General features: G+C 38.2%; 1 pseudogene; it reads right to left on the bottom strand.

Annotated features, from left to right (window-relative positions):
- The window catches only part of LOC132435360 (myosin-9 pseudogene), a 58730-nt pseudogene extending 38779 nt beyond the window's left edge, over window positions 1-19951 (bottom strand).
- Window positions 19952-21358: the final 1407 nt, after the last annotated feature.

The raw sequence follows: 21358 nt of genomic DNA, 5'->3' as shown, positions 1-21358 counted from the left end.
CATCATGCCCTTTAACCCCTAATCTGTTAGTGTTTGTTTCCTCAAAACAAGTTTTGAATCCAGAAATTTTCATACTGATATAATGCTGTTATCTAATATACAGTCTATATTTCAATTTCTTGAATTGTCCCAGTAATGTCCTTTATATCAATCTTTCCCAGTACAGGATGCAATCCAGGATCTCTTTAGTATCTTTTTTTTTTTTTTTTTTTTTTTTTTTTTTGCGGTACGCGGGCCTCTTACTGCTGCGGCCTCTCCCGTTGCGGAGCAACAGGCTCTGGACGCGCAGGCTCAGCGGCCATGGCTCACAGGCCCAGCCGCTCCGCGGCATGTGGGATCCTCCCGGACCGGGGCACGAACCCGCGTCCCCTGCATCGGCAGGCGGACTCTCAACCACTGCGCCACCAGGGAAGCCCTCTCTTTAGTATCTTTTAATCTAGAATAGTCCATCAGACTTTTTCTGTCTTTTATGCCTTTGACATTAAAAATACTTTAAAAATACAGAATGTTTTACAGAAAATCTCATTATTTGGGTTTTCCTGATGTGTCCTTCTTGTGAGTTTTAGCTGGAATACTACATAAGCAATGTTTCCATCCAGATTATTCTATCAGGAGGGATATGATGGCTGGGTGCCCTTTATCAATGATGTTAATTTGATTCCTTGGCTAAGGTACCTCTGCAGCAAACTTTCGTATTACAAGAGTTCAAGATTTGTCTGCAGGGTTGTTTTTTTTAATTTTTTTTCTTTTTTATTGAGACTAAGGGTGTATAGTCAAAGTACTACATTCAAAAGTTACCTACATTAGTTCTTTCCCCCTTAAGTGTAGCTGTTTTGTTTTTGTTTTTGTTTTTTTGCGGTACGCGGGCCTCTCACTGTTGTGGCCTCTCCCGTTGCAGAGCACAAGCTCCGGACGTGCAGGCTCAGCGGCCATGACCCACGGGCCCAGCCGCTCCGCGGCATGTGGGATCCTCCCAGACCGAGGCATGAACCCACGTCCCCTGCATCGGCAGGCAGACTCTCAACCACTGCGCCACCAGGTAAGCCCCCAGGTGTAGCTGTTTTTAAAAACAGAAGTTGAATTTTAAAATTTCTCCTTGCATTCAGTTTTAGGGATTTATCCCCTACTCTTAGTTTCATGTTATTTTATTTCTTTTGAATATGCAGAATATTTACTTGATTCCAAACGTCAAAATTATACAAAAAAATCTACTCAGAGAAAATTACTTTCTCCCATAAGAAATCAGTCCCATAAATTTCTGTTTTATCCTTTCCTATGTTTCTTTTAACAAAAATAAGTATGTTTTCTTATTTCTCCTTTCCTACATAAGAGTAGCATGCTATAGAAACTTCTTTGCACTTTGCTTTTCTCCCCTTAATATATATTCAAATAAGTCTCTATCAGTTCATAGAGATTGTCTTCATCCTTTTTTAGAGTTGTATTGTACTCTGCTGTGTGGATGTACCATAGTTTATTCAATCAGTCTTCTTAGGCAATTTAGAATTGTCAGTAGTTTATAATTACGATTGGTGCTTGTTAGAAGTGTATCTTCAGGCTAAATTCCTAAAACTGGGATTTGAGGGTCTAAGACATTTGTAAATTTGTTAGATACTGTCAGATCCCCCTTTCAAAGGGTTGTCCCATTTTGCATTGCCACCAGTGGTGAATGAGAAAGGCTGTTTTCCAACAGTATATTGTCAACCTTTTAAATTGGTGCCTATCTAACCAGGTAAAAATAGTACTCTGTGTAGTTTTAAATTTGTATTTTCCTTTTATGAAAGAAGTTAAGCATCTTTTAATAGATTTGAGGGCCATTTTAATGTCTTTTTTTAAAAAAAAATTGCTTAGGCGCTTTGCTCATCTTGAATTTTTTCCCTCATTCTTTCTTTTTATTGAAATGTAGTTGATTTACAATGTTTTGTTAGTTTCAGGTATACTGCAAAGTGATTCAGTCATATGCATAACTGAATATATATTTATTCTTCTTGAGATTCTTTTCCCTATAAGTTATTACAAAATATTAAGTATTGTTCCCTGTGTTGTACAGTAGGTCCTTGTTGGTTATCTATTTTATATATAGTAGTGTGTATCTGTTAATCCCAAACTCCTAATTTATCCTCCCCCCCTTTGCCCTTTGGTAACCATAAGTTTATTTTCTATGTCTGTGAATCTGTTTCTGTTTTGTAAATAAGTTTGTTTGTATCATATTTTAGATTCCACATATAAGTGATATCATATGATATTTGTCTTTCTCTTTCCGACTTACTGCACTTAGAATGATAAACTCTAGGTCCATCCATGTTGCTGCAAATGACATTATTTCTTTTTTTATGAGTATTATTTCATTGTATATATGTACCACATCTTCTTTATCCATCCGTCAATGGACGTTTCATTCTTAAAATATTCTTTGGGGAATTCCCTGGTGGTCCAGTGGTTAGGACTCGGTGCTTTCACTGTCGTGGCCGCAGGTTCAATCCCTGGTTGGGGGTGTAAGATCCCACAAGCCACAAGGTGCAGGCAAAAAGAAAATTAAAACGTTCTTTGTATAGTAAAACATTAGCCCTTTAGCTAAAATATGTCTTGCAGTATTGTTTCTGAATGTGTCACTTGTCTTTAGACAGATGCATACAAATGTTTTAATTATTTTTAATCTTTTATTGCTGGATTTTTGAATCATAGTTCTGAAGCTTTCCCCTAAACCTAAATTATATAAAGACACTTCCCTATGCTTTATGATCGATTTTTGTGTGCAGTTGACAACAGGGTACATTTTCCATTATCAGAGTGTAGTGTTTGATACAAATCCGTTAAGATCTTCTTATTGATTACTTTGCTTACTTATGTTATATTCTTACTTATTTTTTAATCCAGTTGACCTGTTTTACAATAAGGATGGTGTGTCAGGATATTCTATTATCAATGTTTCTATTTTTGTTTGATTCAGAGATACTCATAAGTGTCAAATCTACATTATGAATTACAGCTTTTGGACTACAAAGATGTCATGTTTCATGTTTTTTGGCCTGATTCTCTTTATATGATTTCTCTTTATCTGATGTCAGGATTACAACCCCTGCTTTCTTCTTGTTTCCTTTGCCAGTTACACTTTTTTGCTTTTTTTCCCCTCCTTTTTGAATCATTCTATTTAGGTTTGTGTCAGCATAGAGTTAGGTTTTGCCTTATGAACCAACTTGTATGTCTTTTCCTTTTAGTGGGCTAATACAACCCATTCTCTTTCTTTATATGACTTTTATGTTTTATTTAAACTTTGTCATACTATTTTGTGTCATAATTACTGTGCATATTATTATATTTATTGTGGGTTTTTTTCTCTATGTGGTATTAATTTTTTCTCTTCTTCTTTTCCTTTTTATTTCTTTTGTCATTAAGAAAGGATTTAATTTTCTTCTATTGGTTACTTTTGTATTTGTACCTTTTACAGTGCCTTTAACCCCCCATCTTAACCCTTTTCTAAATAGTTTCTCAGTTTTAAATTGTTTCCTCTGACTCCACTTATTTTCCATAAAGGATAATTAATGACCTTATTCTACTTTCCTCTTTCTTTCTCCCTTTTCTTCACATTTTAAATTTGCATTCTTTCTATTTTTAGAGCATATAACATTTACATGCTCTTATTCCAGAGATGTTCCCACTCTTATTTTATGGTTGCATCTATAATTGTGTATATTAAATAATCACCATTTGTCCTTTTACCTAAGCTTGCCCAGTCTTTTCTTGGTCAGATAAAGATCTAACTCCAGCAGATTCTTTAGGAAGAGTTTATGGGTAAATTATTACCCCATTCTTACATGTTTAAAACTTCTTTTTTCTATAATATTGGTACTTGAAAGACAGCTTAGCAGTATATAAAATCCTTGATATGAATTTCTTTATTTGAATGTCTTACATGCTGCTCCATTGCTGTGATGTTTGTATGCTACTCTTGAGAAATCTGAAATCAGCCTAACTGTTTAAAGTTTTAAATAATTTTTTCTTTGTCCTGAAGACCCTGAGGATATTTTTTTCTGTCTTTAAATTCTAGCAGTTTTACCAGGATATGTCTTAGAGTTGATCACATCAGATGGGTTTTCCCACATGCATGGTGGGTCCTTTTAATATGCACGTCTGCTTTCTTATTGGGGAGATTATACTTTAATTATTTTTGTGCCATTGTTTTGTTTTTCTTTCTCCAGGATTCAATTATACAGATGTTATTTTTTCTTTTTGTCCTCCATTTCAAGCACTTTTTCGATGACCTTTTTTACTTCATGTTATTTTCATTCTCTTCATAACTTTTCTGCTATTCTTCAATGTCTATTACATGATTTTTATTTGAATCTCTTCTCCCTTGATTACCTTGTAATTCATTCTTCATTTTTATGATGCTAAGATTATTTTGTTTAATTTCTTTCCCATGTATTATTTACATATATATCTCCAACTGCATGTTTGAGAATATTTAATTAAGTTGGGAGTATTGTGTTACAGTAGGTCTCCCTTGCTTCATGATTTTAGAAGGTGAAATTTTCATCTTCTGAAATATCCCAATTCTTAGTTTTTGTTTTTCATCTTAACATAGCTTTGTATAAAGTTGGTTCCTATTTCTAGGTAGTTGGACAGGGGCCCTCATTCAAAAGCTCCCTCTTCTGTCAGTATGAAAAAATGCAATTTTTAAATGGATGTTTTTGTTGGTTAGGGAGAAAGGGAAAGTTTGTCATATCTTAAGGTTCTCTGTCTTATCATCAGGGTCTTTAATTTTCCTCCTACTTTATTCTGTCTCTTCACTGCCATATTTCTAAGGGTCACACACTTTTTCTATTCTATGCAAAGTTCATAATATTCTCAGTTTCCTAGTAATAATGCTGAAAGTATGGGTCCTGTGTTGTCTGATTTGTACTCCTGTTTATCTTACTCATTTTGGAGGGAGGATGTGTAGAGAGCCACAGATTCAGGCTGCCACCGTTTTTTCTAAGAAAACTCTTTTGATTTGAATTGGATGCTTTGCCTAGAATGTGCTTTTAAATTTGGCATTTGATGTAAAAAGTACATTTTACTCCCTTTTATTCAATTGAAACTTCTAATACTGTTCTCTTCTGGCACATAATCAAAACATTTTGAAAGAAGCTTTGTGTTAATTTTTGCATATTCATCCTTCTCTCCAAATTTAAGTGTTCCTTTTTGAAATGAAACACACATTTCCTGACCCAGTCTGCAAAGGAAGATTATATATGGGCTTGTGTAATGTTTGCTTATTTCTTCTAAGAAGGTCTTTAGGAAGACTCATATTTTATATTTTAAAAAATTATTCTATCATTCTCCCCGTCCCCTGCATAAAGTCAGAATCAATATTAGAGCTACAGGAAATGTGTAAAGCTTGGGCATATATATTGTTAACATGAATGTAATGTTTTGCGCAACCCGCTACAAATGATCATTTGGAGGTAATTCCTTCCCTCATTGTTAACACTGCCAGAAACTTAAGCATAAGTCTGTGCTACTTGAAAAGAATAATCAACAACCATAGGAATAGCAAGAGCTAATGAGAGGTAAACACAAAATAACAGTACAATAAACTAATATAGGTTTAAAGCTTCTCCTTCTTATTTGGTGAGAGTTTTTATCTGTTACTGTTTTAAAAAATATACTCACAATGGATCAAGGAATATAGTTCCAGTCTCAAGTGGGTAAAACTAATACATATTACATTCAGAAAATTAAATTGAAATAGTGTCACAAAGTGAGTTTATGCTGATAAATCTTGGAAAATTTAGAGTTCAAGTTTTTTATGGTTTTCTGTCTGGTAAACATGTCTGAAACTTTAAGATCTTTGAGTAATAGACGATTTAGTAGACGTAAATATTTAGGAGCACGTATGCACTATTTTGAAGACATTGGTCAACTTGGTTCGACTTCGCAAATTATTTATTGTATAGAGAGTGGTGGTGACAAATATACATTGTGTATAAGCCCCTTGTGATTGAGTGGCCAATTCAGCTGAACACATACTCAAAAATAAAATAAATTCCTGAATTGTTAAATAGGGTCCTAAATAATATATCACACAGTAAATGTCTAAAAGACACTTTGTTCATTCATGTTATGCAGTTTAAAACCTCACCTAAGCTCTAGAAAGGCTTATTTTAGCAATATATTGAGCAGTAGGAATTGTGCATATGAAGACATTCTAGCACTGAAGAACTTGATGAGTAGAAGATCCGTGAATTGAATAATGAGTAATGTATTTTATATTATAACAATTCCGATATCTCTGGAGGTTTGAGTAGCTTACTTCAGTATCTACCAACTCCAGTGTCATCTCTTTCATTTTACTTAGCTACTGTAAGTCTTGCAATTAGTCCACAGATAATTTTAGGTCTTATGGTACCAAATAAAGTAAAATCACAATCCAAGATGGAACACTTTGGTCATCAGGAATTCTGGTTATTTTTGTTGTTGCTGTTTTTAATTCAGAGTAATCACTTTCTGTTTCAATATTGTCACTGAAATTCTTTCTAAATATAAATCAGCTTAATATCTTCACTTAGTGAGAGAGAGGATATAAATAGATGTGTACCAAATACTAGGACATATATTGAAATTATTTCTTTATAAAAATTGTCCTGATCTTAGGATCTAGAACAGTACTTTACATAAAAAAAAACTTTTTTGATAAATATGTTGAGAGAATGAATGCATTATTAAGTATTGCTTCTCCATATAAATTGAATACAAAAGCAGTTAATTATTATCCTTGTTAGTAAACTTCTAGCTAATGGTATTTTAAGGTAATTAGCTCTAAATCCTCCCTACCGAAGAAAGAATGTTTTTATAACATCACACTTAGGATCACAATGCTTGCCAATTCATCGGGTTATGTGTGAAGTAAGGGATTTAGATAAGAATTTTAGGGCTCATTAACAATCTCCTATTCTAAGAATAATTAATCTTCTTATTGTGAATAATAACCAAGCTCACAAACTCTCTGAATTAATAAGAACCCTGGCATGAGGTGTGTATTAATACAGTGTGTAGTAGGTGTTAATTGATGGAATCCTGATGGGAAACAGATCTGTTCTTGTTGAAATGATATAATCCTTAGGATAGAAGATGGATGAAAGGGGAATTCCCCTTGTTAATAATGGGTAGCATTCTAAACCTGCTAATAGGTCATTTTTTTATATGGCACTTGAATGAATACCACTGGGAAATCCCAAATGATTTCAATTAAAGTGGCCATTAGGGAAGTCAATAATTATGATAGTATTTGAGAGGCAATTCTTTTGTAATATGATATAAAGGAAAAAAAGATATAAAAGCCTTTGGGACTCTGAGAGTGACAGGAAATATACAACAGTATTTATAAACATACATGATAGGACATATTTGAGCATGGCTGTATTCACTGTGACTGCATCAAAATCCCTTAATTTGGTGATCCTGGGACATGTATGATTATAGGTGTCTGAGGTTAAGGAGTGTTTGGGGACAAAAGCAATGCCATGGGACAAAAGTTTTCTGTGCATGAGAGAAATCGAATAATGATAATCCCATGGAAGCAGAAAGTAACGTGGCAGAATTTGCTGAGATGTTTCTGTAAAGAACTCATGCTTCCATCCTTTTTTTTAATTGGAATATAATTCCTTTACAATGTTATGTTAGTTTCTGCTGTACAACAAAGTGAATCAGCTATATGTATACATATATCCCCTCTGTCTTTGACCTCCCTCCCACCCATCTAGGTCATCACAGAGCACTGAGCTGAGCTCCCTGTGCTATACAGCAGGTTCCCACTAACTAACTATTTTACACATGATAGTGTATTTATGTCAATCCTAATCTCCCAATTCATCCCACCCTTCCCTTTCCCCTCTGTGTCCACCCATCCATTCTCTATGCCTGCATCTCTATTTCTGCCCTGCAAATGGGTTGATCTGTACCATTTTTCTAAATTCTACATATAGGAGTTAATAAACATATTTGTTTTTCTCTTTCTGACTTACTTCACTCTGTATGACAGACTCTAGGTCCATCCACATCTCTACAAATGACCCAATTTCGTTCCGTTTTACGGCTCAGTAATATTCCATTGTATATACGTACCACATCTTTTTTTTTTTTTTTTTTTTTCTTAACATCTTTATTGGGGTATAATTGCTTTACAATGGTGTGTTAGTTTCTGCTTTATAACAAAGTGAATCAGTCATACATAAACATATGTTCCCATATGTCTTCCCTCTTGTTTTTTTTTACAGTTTTTTTTTTTTAACATCTTTATTGGGGTGTAATTGCTTTACAATGGTGTGTTAGTTTCTGCTTTATAACAAAGTGAATCAGTTATACATATACATATGTTCCCATATCTCTTCCCTCTTGCGTCTCCCTCCCTCCCACCCTCCCTATCCCACCCCTCCAGGCTGTGACAAAGCACCGAGCCAATATCCCTGTGCCATGCGGCTGCTTCCCACTAGCTATCTACCTTACTACGTTTGTTAGTGTGTATATGCCCATGACTCTCTCTCGCCCTGTCACCGCTCACCCTTCCCCCTCCCCAAACCTCAAGTCCGTTCTCTAGGAGGTCTGCGTCTTTATTCCTGCTTTACCCCTAGGTTCTTCATGACATTTTTTTCCTTAAATTCCATATATATGTGTTAGCATACGGTATTTGTCTTTTTCTTTCTGACTTACTTCACTCTGTATGACAGACTCTAGGTCTATCCACCTCATTACAAATAGCTCAATTTCGTTTCTTTTTATGGCTGAGTAATATTCCATTGTATATATGTGCCACATCTTCTTTATCCATTCATCCGATGATGGGCACTTAGGTTGTTTCCATCTCCGGGCTATTGTAAATAGAGCTGCAATGAACATTTTGGTACGTGACTCTTTTTGAATTTTGGTTTTCTCAGGGTATATGCCCAGTAGTGGGATTGCTGGGTCATATGGTAGTTCTATTTGTAGTTTTTTAAGGAACCTCCATACTGTTCTCCATAGTGGCTGAACCAATTCACATTCCCACCAGCAGTGCAAGAGTGTTCCCTTTTCTCCACACCCTCTCCAGCATTTATTGTTTCTAGATTTTTTGATGATGGCCATTCTGACTGGTGTGAGATGATATCTCATTGTAGTTTTGATTTGCATTTCTCTAATGATTAATAATGTTGAGCATTCTTTCATGTGTTTGTTGGCAGTCTGTATATCTTCTTTGGAGAAATGTCTATTTAGGTCTTCTGCCCATTTTTGGACTGGGTTGTTTGTTTTCTTTTTATTGAGCTGCATGAGCTGCTTGTAAATTTTGGAGATTAATCCTTTGTCGGTTGCTTCATTTGCAAATATTTTCTCCCATTCTGAGGGTTGTCTTTTGGTCTTGTTTATGGTTTCCTTTGCTGTGCAAAAGCTTTGAAGTTTCATTAGGTCCCATTTGTTTATTTTTGTTTTTATTTCCATTACTCTAGGAGGTGGATCAGAAAGGATCTTGCTGTGATTTATGTCATAGAGTGTTCTGCCTATGTTTTCCTCTAAGAGTTTGATAGTTTCTGGCCTTACATTTAGGTCTTTAATCCATTTTGAGTTTATTTTTGTGTATGGTGTTAGGGAGTGATCTAATCTCATACTTTTACATGTACCTGTCCAGTTTTCCCAGCACCACTTATTGAAGAGGCTGTCCTTTCTCCACTGTACATTACTGCCACCTTTATCAAAGATAAGGTGTCCATATGTGCTTGGGTTTATCTCTGGGCTTTCTATCCTGTTCCATTGATCTATCTTTCTGTTTTTGTGCCAGTACCATACCGTCTTGATAACTGTAGCTTTGTAGTATAGTCTGAAGTCAGGGAGCCTGATTCCTCCAGTTTCTTCTTTCGTTCTCAAGATTGCTTTGGCTATTCGGGGTCTTTTGTGTTTCCATACAAATTGCAAAATTTTTTGTTCTAGTTCTGTGAAAAATGCCAGTGGTAGTTTGATAGGGATTGCATTGAATCTGTAGATTGCTTTGGGTAGTAGAGTCATTTTCACAATGTTGATTCTTCCAATCCAAGAACATGGTATATCTCTCCATCTATTTGTATCATCTTTAATTTCTTTCATCAGTGTCTTATAATTTTCTGCATACAGGTCTTTTGTCTCCTTAGGTAGGTTTATTCCTAGATATTTTATTCTTTTTGTTGCAATGGTAAATGGGAGTGTTTTCTTGATTTCACTTTCAGATTTTTCCTCATTAGTATATAGGAATGCCAGAGATTTCTGTGCATTAATTTTGTATCCTGCCACTTTACCAAATTCATTGATTAGCTCTAGTAGTTTTCTGGTAGCATCTTTAGGGTTCTCTATGTATAGGATCATGTCATCTGCAAACAGTGACAGCTTGACTTCTTCTTTTCCGATTTGGATTCCTTTTATTTCCTTTTCTTCTCTGATTGCTGTGGCTAAAACTTCCAAAACTATGTTGAATAAGAGTGGTGAGACTGGGCAACTCTTGTTCCTGATCTTAGTGGAAATGCTTTCAGTTTTTCACCATTGAGGATGATGTTTGCTGTGGGCTTGTCATATATGGCCTTTATTATGTTGAGGAAAGTTCCCTCTATGCCTACTTTCTGCAGGGTTTTTATCATAAATGGGTGTTGAATTTTGTCAAAAGCTTTCTCTGCATCTATTGAGATGATCATATGGTTTTTCTCCTTCAATTTGTTAATATGGTTTATCACATTGATAGATTTGCGTATATTGAAGAATCCTTGCATTCCTGGAATAAACCCCACTTGATCATGGTGTATGATCCTTTTAATGTGCTGTTGGATTCTGTTTGCTAGTATTTTGTTGAGGATTTTTGCATCTATGTTCATCAGTGATATTGGCCTGTAGTTTTCTTTCTTTGTGACATCCTTGTCTGGTTTTGGTATCAAGGTGATGGTGGGCTCATAGAAGGAGTTTGGGAGTGTTCCTCCCTCTGCTATATTTTGGAAGAGTTTGAGAAGGATAGGTGTTAGCTCTTCTCTAAATGTTTGATAGAATTCGCCTGTGAAGCCATCCGGTCCTGGGCTTTTCTTTGTTGGAAGATTTTTAATCACAGTTTCAATTTCAGTGCTTGTGATTGGTCTGTTCATATTTTCTATTTCTTCCTGATTCAGTCTTGGCAGGTTGTGCATTTCTAAGAATTTGTCCATTTCTTCCAGATTGTCCATTTTATTGGCATAGAGTTGCTTGTAGTAATCTCTCATGATCTCTTTTATTTCTGCAGTGTCAGTTGTTACGTCTCCTTTTTCATTTCTAATTCTGTGGATTTGAGTCTTCTCCCTTTTTTTCTTGATGAGTCTGGCTAGTGGTTTATCAATTTTGTTTATCTTCTCAAAGAACCAGCTTTTAGTTTTATTGATCTTTGCTATTGTTTCCTTCATTTCTTTTTCATTTATTTCTGATCTGATTTTTATGATTTCTTTCCTTCTGCTAGCTTTGGGGTATTTTTGTTCTTCTTTCTCTAATTGCTTGAGGTGCAAGGTTAGGTTGTTTATTCGAGATGTTTCCTGCTTCTTAAGGTGGGCTTGTATTGCTATAAACTTCCCCCTTAGAACTGCTTTTGCTGCATCCCACAGGTTTTGGGTCGTTGTGTCTCCATTGTCATTTGTTTCTAGGTATTTTTTGATATCCTCTTTGATTTCTTCAGTGATCACTTCATTATTAAGTAGTGTATTGTTTAGCCTCCATGTGTTTGTATTTTTTACAGATCTTTTCCTGTAATTGATATCTAGTCTCATGGCGTTGTGGTCAGAAAAGATACTTGATACAATTTCAATTTTCTTAAATTTGCCAAGGCTTGATTTGTGACCCAAGATATGATCTATCCTGGAGAATGTTCCATGAGCACTTGAGAAAAATGTGTATTCTGTTGTTTTTGGATGGAGTGTCCTATAAATATCAATTAAGTCCATCTTGTTTAATGTATCATTTAAAGCTTGTGTTTCCTTATTTATTTTCATCTTGGATGATCTGTCCATGGGTGAAAGTGGGGTGTTTAAGTCCCCTACTATGAATGTGTTCCTGTCGATTTCCCCTTTTATGGCTGTTAGTATTTGCCTTATGTATTGAGGTGCTCCTATGTTGGGTGCATAAATATTTACAATTGTTATATCTTCTTCTTGGATCGATCCCTTGATCATTATGTAGTGTCCTTCTTTGTCTCTTTTAATAGTCCTTATTTTAAAGTCTATTTTGTCTGATATGAGAATTGCTACTCCAGCTTTCTTTTGGTTTCCATTTGCATGGAATATCTTTTCCATCCCCTTACTTTCAGTCTGTATGTGTCTCTAGGTCTGAAGTGGGTCTGTTGTAGACAGCATATATAAGGGTCTTGTTTTTGTATCCATTCAGCTAATCTGTGTCTTTTGGTGGGAGCATTTAGTCCATTTACATTTAAGGTAATTATCGATATGTATGTTCCTATTCCCATTTTCTAAATTGTTTTGGGTTCGTTATTATAGGTCTTTTCCTTCTCTTGTGTTTCTTGCCTAGAGAAGATCCTTTAGCATTTGTTGTAAAGCTGGTTTGGTGGTGCTGAACTCTCTCAGCTTTTGCTTGTCTGTAAAGGTTTTAATTTCTCCATCAAATCTGAATGAGACCCTTGCTGGGTAGAGTAGTCTTGGCTGCAGGTTTTTCTCCTTCATCACTTTCAGTATGTCCTGCCACTCCCTTCTGGCCTGTAGGGTTTCTGCTGAGAGATCAGCTGTTAACCTTATGGGGATTCCCTTATGTGTTATTTGTTGTTTTTCCCTTGCTGCTTTTAGTATGCTTTCTTTGTATTTAATTTTTGACAGTTTGATTAATATGTGTCTTGGCGTATTGCTCCTTGGATTTATCCTGTATGGGACTCTCTGTGCTTCCTGGACTTGAGTAACTATTTCCTTTCCCATATTAGGGAAGTTTTCAACTATAATCTCTTCAAATATTTTCTCAGTCCCTTTCTTTTTCTCTTCTTCTTCTGGAACCCCTATAATTCGAATGTTGGTGCGTTTAATGTTGTCCCAGAGGTCTCTGAGACTGTCCTCAGTTCTTTTCATTCTTTTTTCTTTATTCTGCTCTGCAGTAGTTATTTCCACTATTTTATCTTCCAGGTCACTTATCCGTTCTTCTGCCTCAGTTATTCTGCTATTGATCCCATCTAGAGTACTTTTAATTTCATTTATTGTGTTGTTCATTGTTGCTTGTTTCATCTTTAGTTCTTATAGGTCCTTGTTAACTGATTCTTGCATTTCGTCCATTCTATTGTCCATTCTATCTCCAAGATTTCGGATCAACCTTACTATCATTATTCTGAATTCTTTTTCAGGTAGACTGCCTATTTCCTTTTCATTTGTTAGGTCTGGTGCTTTTTTATCTTGCTCCTTTATCTGCTGTGTGTTTTTCTGTCTTCTCATTTTGCTTATCTTACTGTGTTTGGGGTCTCCTTTTTGCAGGCTGCAGGTTCGTAGTTCCTCCTGTTTTTGATGTCTGTCTCCAGTGGCTAAGGTTGGTTCAGTGGGTTGTGTAGGCTTCCTGGTGGAGGGGACTAGTGCCTGTGTTGTGGTGGATGAGGCTGGATCTTGTCTCTCTAGTGGGCAGGTTCACGTCTGGTGGTGTGTTCTGGGGTGTCTGTGGCCTTATTATGATTTTAGGCAGCCTCTCTGCTAATGGGTGGGGTTGTGTTCCTGTTGTGCTAGTTTTTTGGCATAGGTTTTCCAGCACTGTGGCTTGCTGGTCGTTGAGTGAAGCTGGGTGCTGGTGTTAAGATGGAGGTCTCTGGGAGATTTTTGCCGTTTGATATTATGTGGAGCTGGGAGGTCTCTTGTTGACCAGTGTCCTGAAGTTGGCTCTCCTACCTCAGAGGCAGAGCCCTGCCTCCTGGCTGGAGCACCAAGAGCTTTTCATCCACATGGCTCAGGATGAAAGGGAGAAAAAGTAGAGGGCATTAGTAGAAGTATGAGGAAAGAAAGAAGGAAAGGAGGGTAGGAAGGAAGGAAGAAAGAAAGAAAGCAAAGAAGGCAAGAAGCAAAGAAAGGGAGGGAGGAAGGAAGGAAGGAGGGAAAGAAGGAAAAAAGACAGAAAGAAAGAAGATACAGTAAAAATAAAATAAAGTATAATAAAGTTATTGAATTAAAAAATTCTTATTTAGAAAAAAAAAAAAGGGACGGATAGAACCTTAGGACAAATGTTGGAAGCAAAGCTATACAGACAAAATCTTACACAGAAGCATACACATACACCCTCACTAAAAGAGGTAAAGGGGGAAAAATCATAAATCTTGCTGTCAGAGACCACCTCCTCAATTTGGGATGATTCGTTGTCTAAAGGAGGGAAGGAAGGAAGGAAAGAAAGAAAGAAAGAACGAAGGTAAAGTATAATAACGTTATTAAAATTAATTATTAAGAAAAGAAAATTTAAAAAAAAAACATGGACGGATAGAACCCTAGGACAAATGGTGGAAGCAAGACTATACAGACAAGATCTCACACAGAAGCATACACATACCCATTCACAAAAAGATGAAAAGGGAAAAAATCATAGATCTTGCTCCTAAAGTCCACTTCCTTAATTTGGGATGATTGGTTGTCTACTCAGGTATTCCACAGATGCAGGGTACATCAAGTTGATTGTGGAGCTTTAATCCGCTTCTCCTGAGGCTGCTGGGAGAGATTTCCCTTTCTCTTTGTTCTCACAGCTCCCAGGGCTCAGCTTTGGATTTGGCCCCGCCACTGCGTGTAGGTCGCTGGAGGGCGTCTGTTTTTTGCTCAGACAGGATGGGATTAAAAGAGCCACTGATTCGGGGGCTCTGGCGCACTCAGGCCGGCGGGGAGGGAGGGGCACGGAGTGCGGGGCGGGCATGCGGTGGCAAAGGCCGGCGTGACTTTGCACCAGCCTGAGGCGCGCTGTGCGTTCTCCCGGGGTAGTTGTCCCTGGATCCCGGGAACCTGGCAGTGGCAGGCTGCACAGGCTCCGCGGAAGAGGGGTGTGGAGAGTGACCTGTGCTCGCACACAGGCCCCTTGGTAGCGGCAGCAGCAGCCTTAACGTCTCCCGCCCGCCTCTGGGGTCCGCGCTTTTAGCCGCGGCTTGCGCCCGTCTCTGGATTCCGCGCTTTCAGCCGCGGCTCGCGCCCGTCTCTGGGGTCCGCCCTTTCAGCCGCGGCTCGCGCCCGTCTCTGGGGTCCGCGCTTTCAGCCGCGGCTCGCACCCGTCTCTGGAGTTCCTTTAAGCAGCGTTCTTAAACCCCTCTCCTCACGCCCCAGGAAACAAAGAGGGAAGGAAAAGTCTCCTGCCTCTTCGGTAGGTGCAGACTTTTCCCCGGACTCCCTCCCGGCTAGCTGTGGTGCACTAACCCCTTCAGGCTATGTTCAAGCCGCCAACCCCAGTCCTCTCCCTGCGCTCCGTCGGAAACCGAAACCGGAGCCTCAAAGCCTCAGCTCGCAGCCCCGCCCGCCCCGGCGGGTGAGCAGACAAGCCACTCGGGCTGGTGAGTGCCGGTTGGCACCGATCCTCTGTGCGGGAATCTCCCCGCTTTGCCCTCCGCACCCGTTCCTGTGCACTCCTCCACGGCTCCGAAGCTCCCCCCTCCGCCCCCCGCAGTCTCCGCCCGCGAAGGGGCTTCCTAGTGTGTGGAAACTTTTCCTCCTTCACAGCTCCCTCCCACTGGTGCAGGTGCCGTCCCTATTCTTTTGTCTCTGTTTTTTCTTTTGCCCTACCCAGGTACGTGGGGAGTTTCTTGCCTTTTGGGAGGTCTGAGGTCTTCTGCCAGCGTTCAGTAGGTGTTCTGTAGGAGTTGTTCCACGTGTAGATGTATTTCTGGTGTATCTGTGGGGAGGAAGGTGATCTCCGCGTCTTACTCTTCCGCCATCTTCCGCCTTCCCCCACATCTTCTTTATCCATTCATCTGTCAATGGACACTTAGGTTGCTTCCATGTCCTGGCTATTGTAAATAGTGCTGCAGTGAACTTTGGGGTGCATGTGTCTTTTTGAATTACGGTTTTCTCAGGGTATATGCCCAGTAGTGGGATTGCTGGGTCATATGGTAGTTCTATTTTTAGTTTTTTAAGGAACCTCCATAGTGGCTGTATCAATTACATTCCCACCAACAGGACAAGAGGGTTCCCTTTTCTCCACACCCTCTCCAGCATTTACGGTTTGTAGATTTTTTGATGATGACCATGAATACACAGTCCTTTCATTGACCTCAATGCTTTCTTTGCATTAGATTTCAGTAGGTTCAGTACTCACTTCCCATTTTCTGTCTAGTTCTGTTTTTTCAGATCACAAAATGTATCTGTTTACTGCTGGTGAGAGATTACTGACAGTGTCCCTAACATTATTGCTGAATTATGTGGTGCTGACGAAGCATGCCACCATATTTCTGACTACCCAAACCTTCCCCTTCCCAGCTAGTTCACTATGCTTTTGATCTGCTTACAAAAAAATTGCTCCTTTTGGCCAATAATCTGGACTAGAGCAAACAGATACAGCTCCTGACTCAGGAGGATAAGTTCATCGTAACAGCTGATCCACGTCTTTGCTGGTTTTCCTGGGGTAACCAGAGAAGTTTTACGAGAATTGTCCAAAACTTCTCATTCAGTTTTCTCATTCAGTAAGTTGCCAATGGAGCGTCCTTGTATTCTTGTATCACTTAGAAGAGACCCAGGTTCTGTTTAAAACCTGAGCCAAGAGGAGAGCTTAACACTTTTATTTTATTATGCTTCTGATCACAGAGGTAATCCAAAGTCACTGCAAAACATTTTGGAAAATAGAATTATGAACACTAAAATTACCCATCAGCAATATAGAATACTTTCCCATGCTTTTCACTATATACTTAGCAGTAATGTATAAAATGATCAGCCTTCTGAAATCTAAACCAAGATTTGGTCCAATGATTTGGGCTTTTTTTGACCACTCTACCACGGCACCCATCACCCTATTCAAGGCGAACTTATGCTGCTGGGGTATGGCAACGAGAAACTCTGACCCAATTAGTCTGATTAGCCTCTGAGAAGCACAGTTTCACATTAAGTTGATGATCCAGCACTCAAGGACTAGGTATCCCCTGAATGACTCAAGACCCACAAACTTACTACGTGAGTATAAGTTGATATAACAGACGTAATACTAGTATCCTGTGATGCCACTATCCCATTCTCTTCCAGAAGTACTAGAATAGAGTTTTCTTTATTTCTGACTGGAGAAAATATTCCTACATAATATCTGGGCCTATTTTTTTAACCCAGCCTCAAACTACCAATTCATTCAGGGAAGCAGTACCAAAACTTTCAAATGTAAGCAGCTTGAGGAATTTGAGTTTGGGCTAAATCAATATCCTAGAGCACATCACTGTGCTGTAGAAATCCAGATATCTTCTACTTAGTTCAATGTTATAAAATGGTTAAAGCTTCCTGGAATATGAAAGTGCAGCACCACCCAACTTGCTTGGATTATAGTTCGGCTTCACTGCATGCTTTTCAATACCTGTACCCCCTTAACAACTGCAATCCTCAGTGACTACCGCCTCTTTTTTTTTTTTTGCGGTACGCGGGCTTCTCACCGCTGTGGCCTCTCCGGTTACGGAGCACAGACTCCGGACGTGCAGGCTCAGCGGCCACGGCTCATGGGCGCAGCCGCTCCGCGGCACGTAGGATCCTCCCGGACCGGGGCACGAACCCGCGCCCCCCGCACCGGCAGGCGGACTCGCAACCACTGCGCCACCAGGGAAGCCCACTACCGCCTCTTTTAACAACCTGCACTGTCATTTCATTTTAACCTTGACTGAGTCACAGTTGCTCACAAAGATGATATCAGGGTCCAACAAGATTTGTGTTGCACAGGGACAGTTCTGCTGACAACCAGAGGAGATGCTGATCATTCTTAATAACCAGCATACAATTCTTCTACAACAGACCTGTGAAATCTCAAAGCAGTAATCAGCAATGACGGGTTTTATTATCAGTAAGGGATGTGGCACTGCTTCCATGTCCACATAAATAGGTATCTAAAGCAGAAGTCCTTAGAGTACTTTTAATGGTAAAGCCTTTTATTCAAGTGCAATATTATGTGGAGTTCCTCTAGTTGAAGAAGGGATGCAGGATGCAGAGCACTTCCTCTGGGTTCTTATCCTCCTGCCCCAATGCACCCCTTGCTAGAGATACCCTGGGGGCACTTCAAGAAACGTTAGGTCTGGTCTAGCATTGCTTGAAGCTCCAGTTGACCTTCCTGACTCTACTTCAGCAGATGAATTCTGGTGAAATATTTACTATCTATAAGCAATACCTCCTCAGGGGGAATACCAAGTCTGATGATGGAATTATCTCTGGTTCATCTGTCTATCCCAGAAGAACAAAGATACCTAGAAACCATTTGCTCCACTGTTGTTACTGTCCATGGTTTTCCATCTTGGATTTTGCTCTCCTAGTGTCCTATCCCCACCTCACCTACAGCACACACCCTGCATCAGGGTGGGATCCTGCTCTCCATTAAAAACCAGGCTCCTGACCCCACACTACCCTGAGGTGAATTAAACTAGACTTCTCACGGTGCCAAGCTAGACCTTAAATTCACAGTATATTTGGAGAGATTTTACCCTGAGACCCAATTGTAACATGTGTGTACAGTCAAACCAATCAAAGTAGTGAAATCTGGATAAAAACAGTGCAATAACAACAGAAAGTCTTTAAGAAAAAAATTCATGGGGTATCTGAAGCCAGTTCCCTAATATTCAACCAAGATTTTGTCTTTCAGTTTCAATTTGTCATGGAACTACAATTTTTAGAACATCTTCTTGGTGCCATTTCGTGAACTTGTGATATCAGTTGTCACTTTTTTTTCCTGAATGTTGCTACTTAGGCACAAATTGTATCTGCTGGCCATTCACCTTTTATCTAGGACTGACCCCATACATTCCCCATCTCTGCACAGACACCTCATTAAACTACCCCAAGCATTCAAATTATGTCATTGTGGAGCATTCCTATGATGAATGATTAGAAAAATACTTCATATTTCTACAAAAGCTGATTTCTCTTATTGCTAGCATATCAACAGTCCATGAAAAATGGTATGAGAAAAAAAAGTATTCTTTGTCTAAGTATACTATGAAGATAGTATCAGTATACTTCTGAAAACAGGAGGTATAGGATGCAGTGGAGTTATGACAGAAGATGGGGGAAGTTCTACATGGAGAGGATTCAGAAAATTTTCATAAGTATGCTTTTAAGTACACTAAAGATATAGAGATAGAGATACAGGCATACATAACACATATATGCATAAACATATATAAAGAATATACATATATGTATATAAAATGTGCTTCTATAATACATACATACAAAGTTCCTAACCCTAACCATACCCCTAATTCAATAAATGTTTCTTTACTTGGGTGCAGCCAGGTTGCATGTGTAAATGAAACGTACTAAGTGCAAATAATAGGGCAAATTTTATTGTCCCTGAAACAGACATAAAATCAAACACAATGTATACAAAACCTCCAAAGTGGCCCTTTTAAAAATATTAAACAAATAACAAGAGTGAAATAGACACTCTGCTAAAGATGTATCATTCCATCCAAAACTGCATTATCTAGACAAGTGGAAACTTGTTTCTCAGTCATTGTACTCAAAATCATTTTTTTAAATGTAAGAATGCTCTGTGAGGAAGACATCTTTCTCATCCTTGGGTCTTACCCTGAGCATTTGGGGTTTTACACAACTTCTTTTCTTTACAAAGAACACATCCATCCTTGTTAAAAAAAACCACACAGAAGTTGTAAACACAGAAGTCATAAACACACACAAGAGTCGTTAAATGGTTTCCTCACCATTTCGTTATTAAACATTTTATTCCACCTCCCTGAGGAGTCATCATTTTTGTTAATGCGATAGATTGCAATGCTGGACATGCTGTCCCCCTTAAGTTGCTGAATAAAGCTGTGAGTACCATGCATCTCCGTTTCTGTGCAAACCCCCTTCTTTCTGTTTTGGTTTGTATGGGTTCACACCCACTGAGCTGCACTTTGCAGGAAAATCAAAGTAAAACAATTGAAACCGTGAAACTTCACATGACTTCTAACTAAGTTATTACACATCAATTTAGACTTGTTTAAAAAAAATAGGCTTTCAGTTTACAACAGTTAGGGAATCTTTGAAAGAGTATTGGATAAATTTTTGCTCTGTGTTACAGGCCAAATATAACCCAGAGTACCCTAAATGTCATTTTAGTAGCTAAAAGTTCTCACATTACTGAACAATTCAGTTCCTCCTTTTGGGTGATTATTTTAAATTGCACTCATATGAACAAGACCATCTACTCTGGAAAACGTTTAAAAGAGTAGAAAACAAACTTATGGTTACCAGAGGGGATAGCAGGAAGTCGGGGAGACATAAATTAGGATTTGGGGATTAACACATACATACTACTATATATAAAATAGGTAAAAAACAAGGACCTACTGTATAGCACAGGGGACTATACTCAGTATCTTGTAATAACGTATAATGGAAAATAATCTGAAAAAGAATATATATATGTATAAATGAATCACTTTGCTATACACTTGAAACTAACACAACATTGTAAATTGACTATACTTCAATTTTAAAAATTTAAAAAAAGAATAACGTCACAAATTATCATGTTGTGTCTCACTTCTAAGCGTTTTGACTCACACTACGTATCCAATAAATGTTTCCTGAGTACCTATGAAGTGCCTGGCACTGTGTTAAATGGTAGACTTATGACAATGAACGGGGCACCAACCTGCCCTCAAGGAGCTTACAGTCAACTAGTAAACAGATATGTGCAATGAAGAATTGCAGGTGCAAATAAAACAGAAGTTATAGGACAAACTGGGAAATTTCTCCAAAAATTTGAGGCTGGATAGTGGTAGTATTTAAGAACAGGCAACGCTTCTCAAAATAGACTCTCTAGATTCTGGGTTAGACTCTCTAGATTCTGGGTTTGAATCTTGACTCTGCTATTTAATAGCATTGTAATTTAAGTTAGTGACAATCTAAGGATAAGGACCCTTTATGGTAAAAAGGGACTGATAATGGTGTCTTCCTTATAGAGTTATTTTGAGGATGAAATGACAAAATCCAAAATATAAAATATTTGGAGTATAGTAAATTCTCAATAAATGTAGGCTATTACCAATTTTAAAAGGTATTAGTTCACCAGGCAACAAGAGTGAGATTTACCAAATGGTGCTCTCTTAGAATACATGGAAAGGAAATCTTTCCCCAAAATCTTTTCCTACTAATCTATCTGCTAAAATTAAAGCAGTAATACTTTTAATGGAAGCAAATATCTCCAAAGCTTCTCCTCTCTATACTGTCTGTTCACAAATAGCTTG

The sequence above is a fragment of the Delphinus delphis genome, chromosome 12 (genome assembly GCF_949987515.2).
Source record: "Delphinus delphis chromosome 12, mDelDel1.2, whole genome shotgun sequence".
Classification (NCBI taxonomy): domain Eukaryota; kingdom Metazoa; phylum Chordata; class Mammalia; order Artiodactyla; family Delphinidae; genus Delphinus; species Delphinus delphis.
The sequence above is the reverse complement of the archived record's forward strand: the minus strand, read 5'-3'. Positions and strand labels throughout refer to the sequence as shown.